Genomic DNA, 12,670 nt, shown 5'->3' with positions numbered 1-12,670 from the left:
GCATACTTAGCAGTCGACATAAAAGAAGCCCTATATGCATCTCATACATCTTGGTGATCTTTCACAAATGAGGACCTATTACTTGGGACTACGGCACACAGCAGGACCACTATATGTGACGGGGTTTTTGTGATGGAGTAAAGATCAGCCGGGTTTTGATTGATCCGGGGGTCTTCTTTGAATTTAATGACCCTCAATACTCTTGAGCATTGGCTCTTGAAGTATACCACTTATCTTCGGAGAGGATTATTATCCGGGAGCTAATCAGCACGACCAAAAGGCATTGGGATCGATCACTCTCCCCTTAAAGTTTGGAAAAAATATCATCGATGTGAAATTTCATGTAATTGGCGATCGTCCTATAAAAACCCCTCTTAGGAAGGCCATGGATTCATGAGAACCCAGGTGGTTCCTTCAACATTGCATCAATCGCAAAAATATTTGGTGGATGGGGAAGAGTTGAGAATTGATGGAGAGATCAACCCTTTGGCATCCACAAAAGTACACTATGAGGATGCAGGTATTATCTTAACACATCCAAACCAACCAAAGGGGCAAATTGCCACTTGAGGAAGAAGTGTCTTTGATCGAGGCAGGCTAGAAACTACTCACATGCTCCAAAAAGAACCGAGCGCCACCTCACTTTGGTGGTGACGATGGTCATCGAGAAGATGAGAGCGATGCTGGAATATACACCAAAGTAAGGGTCAAATTGAAAGGATCTGCTGAAGAAAAATGCATTATACATTCACGAGGATCACGATGGGCTATACAAATCCTTGGATGACTTGAATGTAAAAATACGAGTCGAGCATTTAAAAACATTTTATGTGCCATTTCGTGCATGAAAAGGAGAGGCATTCTCTTTTATAAGGACAAGAGCAAGAAGACCTTAAATGATGATATCATAAATATTGAAGAAATAGAAGATGATGAAGCTCAACCCATAAATTTCCCAAGCCATTACCCCAACAAGCTCGGGGACGATAGTTGAGAGATTTGGGAGCAAAAATCAAGTGGTCAAGCGAGGTCACATCGGGGCTTTCGCGAGGTTGTGGCATCCTCACGAGATAGACAAGAATGGGATAGGCTATTACGAGGTTTTCCAAGCACTCATGTTACATGGTAACATTGCGGGGAGGAGGAGGAGGAAATAAAGATGAAAAAAATGCACCACTCGAACTAGAAGGCGGGGGCAAGCAACAATTGATGAGTTGGTTGAAATCGACTTGGGAAGCAATGATGACCCAAGGCCGACTTTCCTAAGTGCACAACTATCAGAAGAAGAAAAATCATCATTCAAGGCTCTCTTGAAGGAGTATATCTGCCCTTTGCTTGGAACTATAATGAAATGCGAGGGATTGGATGATGAGGTGGCTACGTTCAGAGGCTGGCCATTGATCCTAATGCTATTCGAGTCAAGCAGGGCACCAAGGAAGATGAAGTTTGACTTAGAAGAAAGGTGATAGAAAGAGACCAAGAAGGCTGATTGAAGCAAATTTTATCGGAGAGAGAAGTACCACGATTGGATAGCTAGCATAGTCCACGATGAAAAAGAAGAATGGGCAAATACGGATATGTGTTGATTTCAGAGATCTGAACAAGGCATGTCCCAAGGATGATTTTCCTCTCCCAGTTATGGAGATCATGATCGACAATACTTGCGAGTGCAGAGATGTTCTCCTTTATGGATGGATATTACGGATACTGATCAAATTAAAAATGCATCCGGATGATCGAAAAGAATCTTGCTTTCGAACACCCATGGGAATCTATTACTATAGGGGTAATGCCGTTCGGATTAGAAGAATCTGAGGGCGACATATCAAAGGAGCTATGACTAGAATATTTGATGATTTAATTCACAAAGTTGTCGAGATGCTATGTAGAGCGATCTTGTGGTTAAAAACAAATTCAAAGACAAGCATCTTGATGATTTGAGGGACCGAGTCTTTACGCATCTCGAGACAATACAAGTTGAAAAATGAATCCCATGAAGTGTGCTTTTGGAGTCCTCTGCAGGAAAATTCCCTAGGCTTCATCGTGAGGCGCAGGGGAATAGAGATAGATCCCTCAAGATAAAAGGCGATCCTGGAAATGCCACCTCCTCGGACATTGAGGCATTGCGCTCCTTCCAGGTCGTTTAGCATGTCGGAGATTTATCTCCAACCTCTGCAGGAGATGCAAGCCCTTATCTAAATTGGTCAAGAAAAAAATGCTCCCTTTCAAATGGGATGATGAATGTCGAGAGCTTTCGATGACATTAAGCGATGCTTGTTGAATCCACCGATTACTAGCAGCCCGATTCATGGAAAGCCTCGATCTTATATACGGACCGCATTGGAAGGGGTCTTTGGGGGCTATGTTGGCTCGGAATAATGAAGAAGGTAAAAGAAAATGCGTTATATTACCTTAGCGAGGATGTTGGTAGGGGCGAGGTAAATATCGCCAATTGAAAAAGCATTGCCTAGCCTTGGTGTTTTGCGGATCAAGAAGTTGAGACACTACTTGCTAGCGCATAAAAGTAATACTCATATCAAAAAATAGACCCACTCAAATACCTTATGGCCAGGGCCGTTGCTTACGGGAAGACTAGCAAAATGGGCATTGATTCGATGGAATTTGATATAGCAGTATACTCCACGAGAAGGCAATTAAAGGCGGGAGCTTTGCGGACTTTCTAGCGGCACATCCTCTCACGATGATTCACCACTTAATCTTGATCTCACGATGAAGAGACATTAATGGTGGAAGAAACAAGGTGGCGACTATACTTTGATGGGCGTCATCTATAAAACCGAGCACTTATGTTCCCAAATCCCACAAAATTCAAAAGCCGGGATAGGACTTGTGTTACGTCACACCGAGAAGGAGGGATCCTCAGATATGCTCTCTCCCTCACGGAGCCATGTACAAACAATGAGGCAGAATATGAAGCTCTCATAGGCTGGTTTGGGCGGTAATCGAAAATGGGGATCAAGACATACACATATTTGGAGACTCACAACTCATTATCAAGCAAGTCGAGAGGAGACTACAAGATATACAAACTGAACTTCTTAAATATTATAAGAAGGTCAAAAATCGATGAAGAAAAATTCCCCAAAGTGCGATTGAGGAGGGTTTTCAAGATCGAGGAAAAATGGAGAAGGCGATTCTTTGGCGAAAGTAGCAAAGAGGCTGGCGAAATCAAATTATGAAGAAATCCATATAACCATAAAAATAGAAGACCCATTAGATACGATCCCGAGCGAAGTCGAGAGGAAAATCTTTGAGAGCGATCTGGAATCTTCACTCTCGAAATGCCAAAAGAAGATTGGAGACAACCGTTCATGGAATATTTGAAATATGATAAACTCCCTGAGGATAAATCAAAAGGTCTTCAGATAAAGCGAAGAGCCCTAAGATTCACCCTCATAAATGATATATTGTACCGTAGGTCATATGATCAATTACTCTGCGGTGCCTCTCATATGAAGAAGCCCAGAAGTTATGCATGATATACATTCAGGGATATGTGGTGCACCCAATCCGGACCCAAGATGCGACTCAAGATTAAGCGCTTGGGGATATTCTTGGCCAACCATGGTTGGAATTGCATTAATTATGCTAGAAAATGTCATCTATGTCGAGATACATGGAGACTTTTATTCATCAACATCCAAATCCTTTACACCCCACGACCTCTTCATGGCCCTTTTGAGATATGAGGGAGCAGATATAATCGGTCCTATTGAACCACCATCATCTTTGGGGCATCGATTCATATTGGGCTGCAGCAGTTACTTTTTCGGATGGGGCGAAAAGCAATCCCGCTGAGAGAAGTCAAAACTGAGAATATCCTCAAATTCTTCAGGGAAAACATCTTATATAGATTTGGGACTCCAAGAAGAATTATTTCAGACAATGGCCCCTCTTTCAGAAGCTTCAAGGTCGGAAGATTTGCACAGCATCATAAAATAGATTGGAGATATACCTCCATTTATAGCGCTGAGAACAAATGGATTGGCGGAAGCATTCAACAAAACTCTCTCAAAGTTGTTGAAAAAGCGGTGTCTAAAAAACAAGAGATTGGCATGAAAGACTCCCGGAGATGCTATGGGCATGTCGCACTACCTATAGGACTCCGACACGAGTGCACGCCATATTCTTTGGTATTTGGGCCCGAGGCGGTCTTACCTCTCGAAATCCGGATACCCTTCCCTAAGGATGGCATTGCAAAATGAAATTTCTAATGAGGATAATGTTAGACTCCAGCTTGGATGAGTTGGACTCTCTTGATGAAAAAAAGATTAGGGGGTGCAACAAAATCTCAGAAGTCTACAAAGCACAAATGTCTCAAGCATACTAACAAGATGGCTCGTTTTCGGGACTTTTACCAAAGGAGAGATGGTCCTTGTCCTCGGAAGACCCATCATCACCAACAAAAAGGCTGAGGGGCAAATTCAAAAGCAAATTGGGAAGGCCCTTATGTTGTGGAGATCGTCTCTGAAGGAGGAGCATATCAACTTATCGATACCAGCGGAGAAAGACCGATGCCACCATCAATGGCCGTTTCTTGAAGAAATATTATGTTTAATGTAAAAAAATGTTTTGCCTATGGCGGAGCGTACGGTCCCTCCTGAGGGTAGACTAGTCATATACAATTAAATGTATTTCTCGAGGCAAAACATTTAGTTTTCATGCATTTATGTACTAAAAATCATACCATGTACTAAAAATTCTTTCAATGAAATAAGGAGACACGTGTTTGTCTATGAAGGAGCGTCCAGAGCTATGTAGAGCCCGGTCATGCACGATTAAGCGTGCTTCCCGAGGCAAATACATTGGTCCACTGTCTGTAATAAAAAAACAAATTAATTAATACAAAAACAAAAAACAAAAACAAAAACAAAAAAAAAAAAAAACAAAAACAAAAAGAAAAAACAAAAAACAAAAACAAAAACAAAACAAAACAAAAAAAGAAAACAAAACATACAAAATCCTATGCATGAAAAGCTAAAAGTTTCTTTGATGATATTGCTCCAATCAAAGGTCTTCATCGGGTGACCAAATTATCTTTGATTACCCTAAAATTTCTTTCAAATCATAAATACGTGTTTAATCTTCAATCTAAAGCAGTTTGAAATATGATTTAAAGTCTAAATGATTTATAGAAGCAAGGAGGGATTGTGGGTCATGATTGCAGGATACCACTTCTCTATGTTCAATGTTGATCAAGGTATTAATCGGACCATGCCAAAAATTCGGATCGGTCTGAAAATTTTTTTGTGCAAACTTCAAACTTGACAATGCTCAATATGAAACGGTGATGATTTGGTCTCAAGTCCACCAATTATCAAAAATAAAAATCACAAGACAAACATGGAAATTTATTGATGATTGTCATTACATCATAATCAAATTCTAGCTTAAGATCAGATAGTCAAAAAGAGCTTCAATCCTCTTGAAAGTTTTTTTCTATATGATCAAGGCATCTTAATCTTCAATATGAACAGTCACGATTGGATTCTAAGTTCATATGTCTATTATAAAAAAATTCGCCAATCTAGAGGTAGGGATCTGCCTAAATTCCTGCCCTAGCTACCTCATCATCAAGTCAAGCATCGCTATATCAAATCATATTCAATTTTTAGTGAAACTTTTTACAGTCATTTATAAGTTCCTTATCTCTAAGATGAACGGTGGAGATTGGAATTTGAGCTCATTTGATTATCATAAAAAAATTTTGAATTCAAAGACCTTGTTTTTGTCTAATTCACTTTGTTTAACCATGGTGCTATCAAGTGGATGAATGGTTTATAAAATTATTCCAAAATTTGGCCGAAAATGTCTACAAATACAAGACTTTCATTCAAAAAAGGCAATAAAAAAAGAAGGAAAAAAATCAATCATGATTTTCAATTTTCCAAGTATTCCATAAAAAAAGAAAAACAAAAGGCATGAGAAAAAGAAAAATAAAGCTAAGGTTTATTCAAATCAAATGTCCATGACCAATGTGTTAAAATCAATTGCTAAAAGCATAAACAAACTAGAAAAAAACAAACTAAGAAAAACAAACTAGGAAAGCAAGAAAAGAGAGAGAAAAGGGCTCTTTAATGCCCGATGAAATTTCAACAATGATTCTTTTTGCTTCTTCCAACTCGTCAAAACCATTTTAGTGAAAATAGCCATAAGAGGGTATCTAAGTTCTCTCCTTGATTCTCGACAAGTTGTGTCTTGGCCTCATCAATGCAACGAAGATTACGCTGTGTATGCTCGGAGGCTTCAAGCAGATCCATTGAATCCGCCATCTTTTCGCTCAGAGTCTTCATTGTGCCTTGAACCTCGCAAAGTTCAACTTGAAGTTGATGTTCCCTTTCAGCAAGTTTTTGATACTTCTCCTTATTCGCACTTATGTCATTGGTCCAGTCTGTCCTGAGATTGTTAAGATGCTCAAGTGCCAAAGTTCTCTCGTGTACGCATGCCTTGGCTTGTTGACTACGTATGCAAGCTTGAACATTAGGATCCTCTGAGGCTTCTTTAGCATAGGATGCACATCGAGCGATCTTCTCTATGAAAGGCTCTAGATTGTTCAAATCAACGTTGAAAGGTTGAAAGAGTAATTTTGATTCCTTTACTTTGTTGATGATGTCTTGGTAGTTGTGATAGTTGAGGGGACTTGATGTTGTTGATCATCTCGTCTCGTGGCGTAAAACTACATTTGGTATATTCTTTGAACCTACAAAGAGAATATACAAAAGAAATTTTTGACCTTCAATAAATAATAATAATAATAATAAAAAACCTTGGAGCATTACGGCAAAATGGTAATCCCTAGATCGGCATTAGAGCCATCACTTTCCAATTCTTGAGTGGGAGTATGAGCGTCCTTGGCAATTTCTTGGGCGTCTAAAAAACCCGAAAGAGAAGAAGAAAATATATATATATATATATATACATATATCATGGAGGTTCGCGAAGAGAAGGAAAAAGAGAAAGTAAATAAATAAATAATACCTTAGATTACGCATTCCTAGAGGTGTGGTATCAACATTAGCGTTATCACTATTACGAGGCGTGTTTTTCAATGCTAAGCGTTTTTTTGCTATCACAAGGTACACTCTCGACATGAGTATTCCGCCATCACTCTCCATTGAAGAGGGGGCATCTTTTTATAAAAACTTGCGAGGAGTTTGACTAAGAGATGAAATACTTTCATTCTCTTGAATCGCTAAAAAAATAATAATAATATCGTTATCCGATGAAGAAAAAAATATAAATAAATAATATATATTTAAAACCTTCTTGGATTATTGACGGGTTTTGCGGGAGCTCATTTTCCAAGGCAACGGGTGCATCCCCTAACAAAATAATAATAATAACTAAGGGCTTTGTTGCAAAATTTACGGAGAAATGAAAATATACCTTGTAGTGGATTTGGAAGAGTCTCTTCAATCTCAATATTTTCCTCTACTCCAATATTGTCTTCCATCCCAACATCGTTGCCAACTCAATGTTTTTCTTGAGCGCCGACACTTAAATCTTGTTCGTTCATTTGATCTAGATATAAGGCGTCATCAAGATTCATTAAAGATGCATAGATGAGGGAGAAAAGAGATATTTCTTACCATGGGAGCTCATGTGCATCTCTAGATCTAATGTGGGAACATCATCAATTCTTGAAGGACTTTGAATAACCCTAACATTGTCTAATGGGGTGTCATGAACTTGTATCCCTATATTGAAAAATAGACTTTGAGTTAAAACTTGGACTTTGAGTCAAATAAAAGTATGAAGTTACAAAGTTTGACTTTGAGTCAAAATTTGGACTTTGAGTCAAGTAAAAAAGTGTGAAATTACAAAGTTTGACTTTGAGTCAAATAAAAAAACACAAAAGTTTAATTTTTGAGTCGAAAAATTTTTTTTAGTGAAAAATTCGAATTTTTGAAGATAAAAAAAATTTATTAATTAAAAAAAAAGAAAAAAAGAAGAATAAAAAATTCGGAATTTAAAAAAAAAATTAAAATTTAAAAAAAATCATCAGATTTGAAGGAAAAGAAAGAAAAATCATTGGAAAAGATAATAAATAAAAAAATCAAAAAGAAAAAAAGAAAAAGGGGCGTGAAAAAGAAAAAGAAAAAAATTCACGAGGGTTTTTGAAAAAAATTTTTCTTTGTGAAAGAAAAAGTGGTAAAAGGAACAATTGATTTTTTTCTTTTTGGAGAAATAAATAAACAAATAATTGAATAAATAAAAATTGACATACCTTCAGTTCTTTGTACGCTTTGATGAGACAAGCTGGGTCGATAGTAAGATCGGTGTCATCAATGAATATATTTTAGTTGATAAATCGTGACCCTTGAAGATTGCCCTCGCTCCCTATTAATGTGTCTCTTGTCTCTGAAGTCATCTTGGATCAACAATGAATGCCTCTGTTTGAAAAAAAGCTTCGACGGGTTCTCGACCATTTACATGCATAAACAAGTATAAGTCTCCCTTCTCTATCGTGCATCGGGATGTAGAATGAGCTAGATGTCCTTTGGCGAGAAAAGATGGAGCGAGTACCCGCAAGAATTCGAGAGAAGGAGCCCTCACAGGGAATATTAATGAGCAGCCGGGAGTATCTTGATCGTATCAAATTGGCGCCCAAATCGATGTGGATTATAAGGTTACGCAAAAAAATCTCCACGCACTGAGGCGGAAGAATTCCTAGCGAGATTTATCACATATTCCATGGTATATGAATCCAATACATATGGTCGATCGGGTGTCACGGAATCTCGTACCACCTCGTCATTATGGTGCATGAGCGAGAAAGGGCGAGATATGAAATTGCTTTCATGTCGGGATAAAGTTCCTCACATATATAGGATTGGTAAGCGAGTCGTGTTGGAATTCATAAATTGCGACATCTTGATATTCTCGACAACCCAGGGGATACTTGAGGGTATTGTCGTCTATCCTCCTTTTTGAGATATATGCTCCGAAAATAATAACCCGACTCAAAGCATACAAGAAATGAGCGGGGAACATTGTGGTGGAATATCTCGGTCCTCTTACGTGTTTAGCCATGGCATTTTAAGCCTAAGTATAAGCGTGCTAGCACTGCGGGGCAAAAAGCTACTCTCCTCCCGTGCGCAATGTTGCATGCCATCATAAAAAACTCTGGTCTAGTGCTTTGCGATCACCCGGCATGATAAAAAAGCAAATCCACAATGCTATGAAAGCAACTAAATCTGCCTTGAAAACAAGCATTGGAGGGATTAGACGCCGATCTATGGCCAGGGAGCTATATCTTGATTTCTGAAGAACTCCACCGATCCTCAAAAGAATACATCTTCGATCGACGCTTTTGCCTTGAGAGCCATTGAAAGATGTCGAAAAAGATTTCTTAAAAATAGAAAGTTCGAGGATCATATCTTGACAAATTGTGTCATTAGGAGGTATGACTTCATCATAGATGTCTCCGGTGATTGGAAGTCCTCCCAATTCCTTGATATCCCATAATGAAATCCCAACTTCTCCGTGCAAGAAGTGGAAAGTGTTAGTGTCGGGACACCATAGTTCTACTAGCGCTTTATAAAAAGTTTATGTCAAAAATCGTAGCGACCGACTGAAGACACAATCCCGCCCGTCAATTCTGCTTCAGATAGCTCGTTGGAGTAGTTATTAACTATGAATTTGGCCCATTCTGCATAATATGGAAGATCGATCAAATTAGTTTGGATTGGTTCCCTTCCCTTCCATCCGAGGCGGTGATTGATGATTCTTGACCCAAGGGTTTTGAATGTCTTCAAATCTTTCACTTCTCCTTGAGGTTTTTAAGCAAATTGCATCGAGTTAGGCCGTCTTCAAACCAGCGGTTTGTGGACAATTTAGCAATAACCATGCGGTTTTGGATAGCGCTTCACCCACTCGATTGTTCTCCTCCTTCATATATGATTGCGGGTTCGGCTTGAGAATCAAACATAGGAGTGTAGGGCGCATGAAGGTTCGACCTAGGGGAACTTCATTATAATTTTTGGTTCATATCCCAAAAAGGTTGAGATATATTAGCCATGAAAAAGATTGGGGATTCCTACTTCTCTCACTCAAACTCACCGAAAAAGAATTTACGTGAGACAAGTAGGAAGGGGGCATTTGTTTATATAAATAATATAACGCATGTCCTAATAAAATTCGATGTCTTAATGGAAACCAAATTCCAATTTAATTTAAATTCTAATATATCCTAATCGTAGATATATTTAGAATTAAAAATTTAAATGATCCTAATCCGATCTTAATTGATTATTTGATTGTCTTGGACTAGGATGTAAATTCCAAGTTAAATACAAAATGCAAATTACAAAGTTGCCCTTGAGAACATATCTCAAGGCAAAAAAATTATTATTATTACAAGATCACCCACGAGAACCCCTATCTTGAGGCAATCTCAAATCTTGGATAGCCCAAACACACATCTCGAGGCAATCCTAAATTTTATGAGGCATGAGAGCGGATCTCGAGGGCAATGGGAGAAATGCAAATCACGAAGCACCGAGTCACGTATCTCGAGGTAGAGTGAATTTTTTTATAAGAATAAAAATATTAATAAGATAATAAATAAAATGCGAATAATGAAATAATAAATAAAAAAAAAATTCGAAATTTAAATTTTAAAAAAATTATAATAATAAAAAATTTCGAAATTTAAATTTTTTAAATTTAAAAAAAATAATAAATAAAAAAAATTCGAAATTTAAATTTCTTTTTTAAAAAAAATATAATAATAATAAAAAAATTCGAAAGTTAAATTTTTTAAATTTTTAAAAAAATAATAATAAATAAAAAAAATCAAAATTTAATTTTTTTTTAAAAAAATATAATAATAGAAAAAAAATTCGAAATTTAAATTTTTAAATTTGAAATTATAATTCAAATTTAAATTTAAAAAATAATAATAATAATAATAAAAATAATAAAAATAATAAAAAAATAATAAAATAAAAATAAAAATAAAATAAAAAGAAATAAAAACTATTAAAAAATTTTAAAAAAATTTTTATCCTCACCCCTTTGTTGTGATTTGTGGAGGGTTGGTGGAAAGAAGATAAGATCCGTTTTTTCTTTTTAAAAGGTGGGAGGAGATCGAGAAAGAAGGGAGGGAGAAAAAAGTGAGGATCCGAAAGAGGAAGAAGGATAGAGCTATAAGGTTTTATCTCTCTCCCTTATACTACCATATATAGATATAGATATAGATATATTAGATAAAAAGAAAAAGAAGAGAATTCGAGATCTTTGTCGCGTTGCTTGCCACTTCTTTGCTTGCCAAAAAAAGTTGCAGTCATGGTTGAGTGGGTCGAGATAATGCCGCCAACCATGGTGGTACTCACTTGCCTCATTGCACTGCCACCCGATGCTTATCCTTTGCTCGCCATACGACCCGTTGAGGAAGCCCGTATCAAGGTTGAATGGGTTTGAAATAATGCGCCAACCGGTGAAGCTTCTATTATCATCATTCTTTGATTATAAACGCTTCGTAGCTTGTTTGATGGTGTTGTTGATTCACCATGGGACGATGCTCACTCTTGCTCTCAATCACTCATCTTCTTGTAATCTCAATCTCCATCACAGTTCAACTTCTCCCTCACTCCACTTCCCAACTCCGCCCGGGCGCCATGTCTCCAGTGGCCCCGCCTAGATGGCGAAATGTGTGTTCGAGATCCGCACGGCTTTCCATGGATCCCCAAAGGTCACACTTGTCTCCAGATCCCTCTCCACCGGGCTGAACTACCACATTGACTCGCCGAATAACAATCCTGACATGCCTTGGGATTTTTAGTCAAGCAAACAAGGAGCAGGTTAAGGAGATACTATCTCATTATCCCTCAACTATAAAGCAATCTCTTTGTTATTCCTTTGTTGGATATAGCGCAGTGACAACATGGTGGATGGCTTCCGGTTTACTGCGATGAACGCGAGTGACTAAAAATTAGAGAGTTGCTCCAATTCGTGTATATGAAGTTGCTACTTTTTTTTATTCGATGTTTAACAGGACAAAAGTTGGTAAATATCACCTTTTTGAGCTTGCGACATAACACCTTGTATGATACGTGGTTCTCGTGAAATTGAAGAAGCTTTGCTCAAACATCTAAGAGTTAAAGCGGAATGAAGTGACCAAGGATGGCCTATCTTACATTGGAGGAAATGGAGTGCATGAGGGCTAGCTGCGTTAATGCTCCAATATTGATCACTGTGGCTGACTATTCTGATTCTTAAGAAGGATATACATTACAATTACTATGAAGGCGTCACTCCCAAAGCGAGTCATTGAGATTGTTGAGACCTAAAAAAATATATAAAAAAAAAATGATGAATAAAAATGATAATAATAAAATAATAAAAAATGAGAAGCCTAAAGGCCCACCATACATGTACCCGTGTATTACAAATTTTTTTGAGAAGTATGCACATGTCCATGACAAAATAATGAAGCAAAATAAAAAAATGATAATGAGAAGCATGACATGCATGCATATGGAGTAATAAAAAAAAACATTCATAAATCATATATAAAAAAATAAAAAAAAAAAAAGAGAAGAAGAAGAAGAAGAGGAATATCATCGGGGTGCAACCCAGGAGAAGTGCAGTAGATAATAATAATAATAATAATAATAAAAAAGAATCAAAAAGCATGCAATATATG

At 37.4% G+C, this 12,670-nt stretch overlaps 1 pseudogene; it reads left to right on the top strand.

The window, feature by feature from the left end:
• The first annotated feature begins 11,665 nt into the window (after positions 1–11,665).
• Positions 11,666–12,298, top strand: LOC120253786 (annotated as a pseudogene).
• Positions 12,299–12,670: the final 372 nt, after the last annotated feature.

This window comes from Dioscorea cayenensis, unplaced genomic scaffold (assembly GCF_009730915.1).
Source record: "Dioscorea cayenensis subsp. rotundata cultivar TDr96_F1 unplaced genomic scaffold, TDr96_F1_v2_PseudoChromosome.rev07_lg8_w22 25.fasta BLBR01000208.1, whole genome shotgun sequence".
Lineage (NCBI taxonomy): Eukaryota > Viridiplantae > Streptophyta > Magnoliopsida > Dioscoreales > Dioscoreaceae > Dioscorea > Dioscorea cayenensis.
The sequence above is the reverse complement of the archived record's forward strand: the minus strand, read 5'-3'. Positions and strand labels throughout refer to the sequence as shown.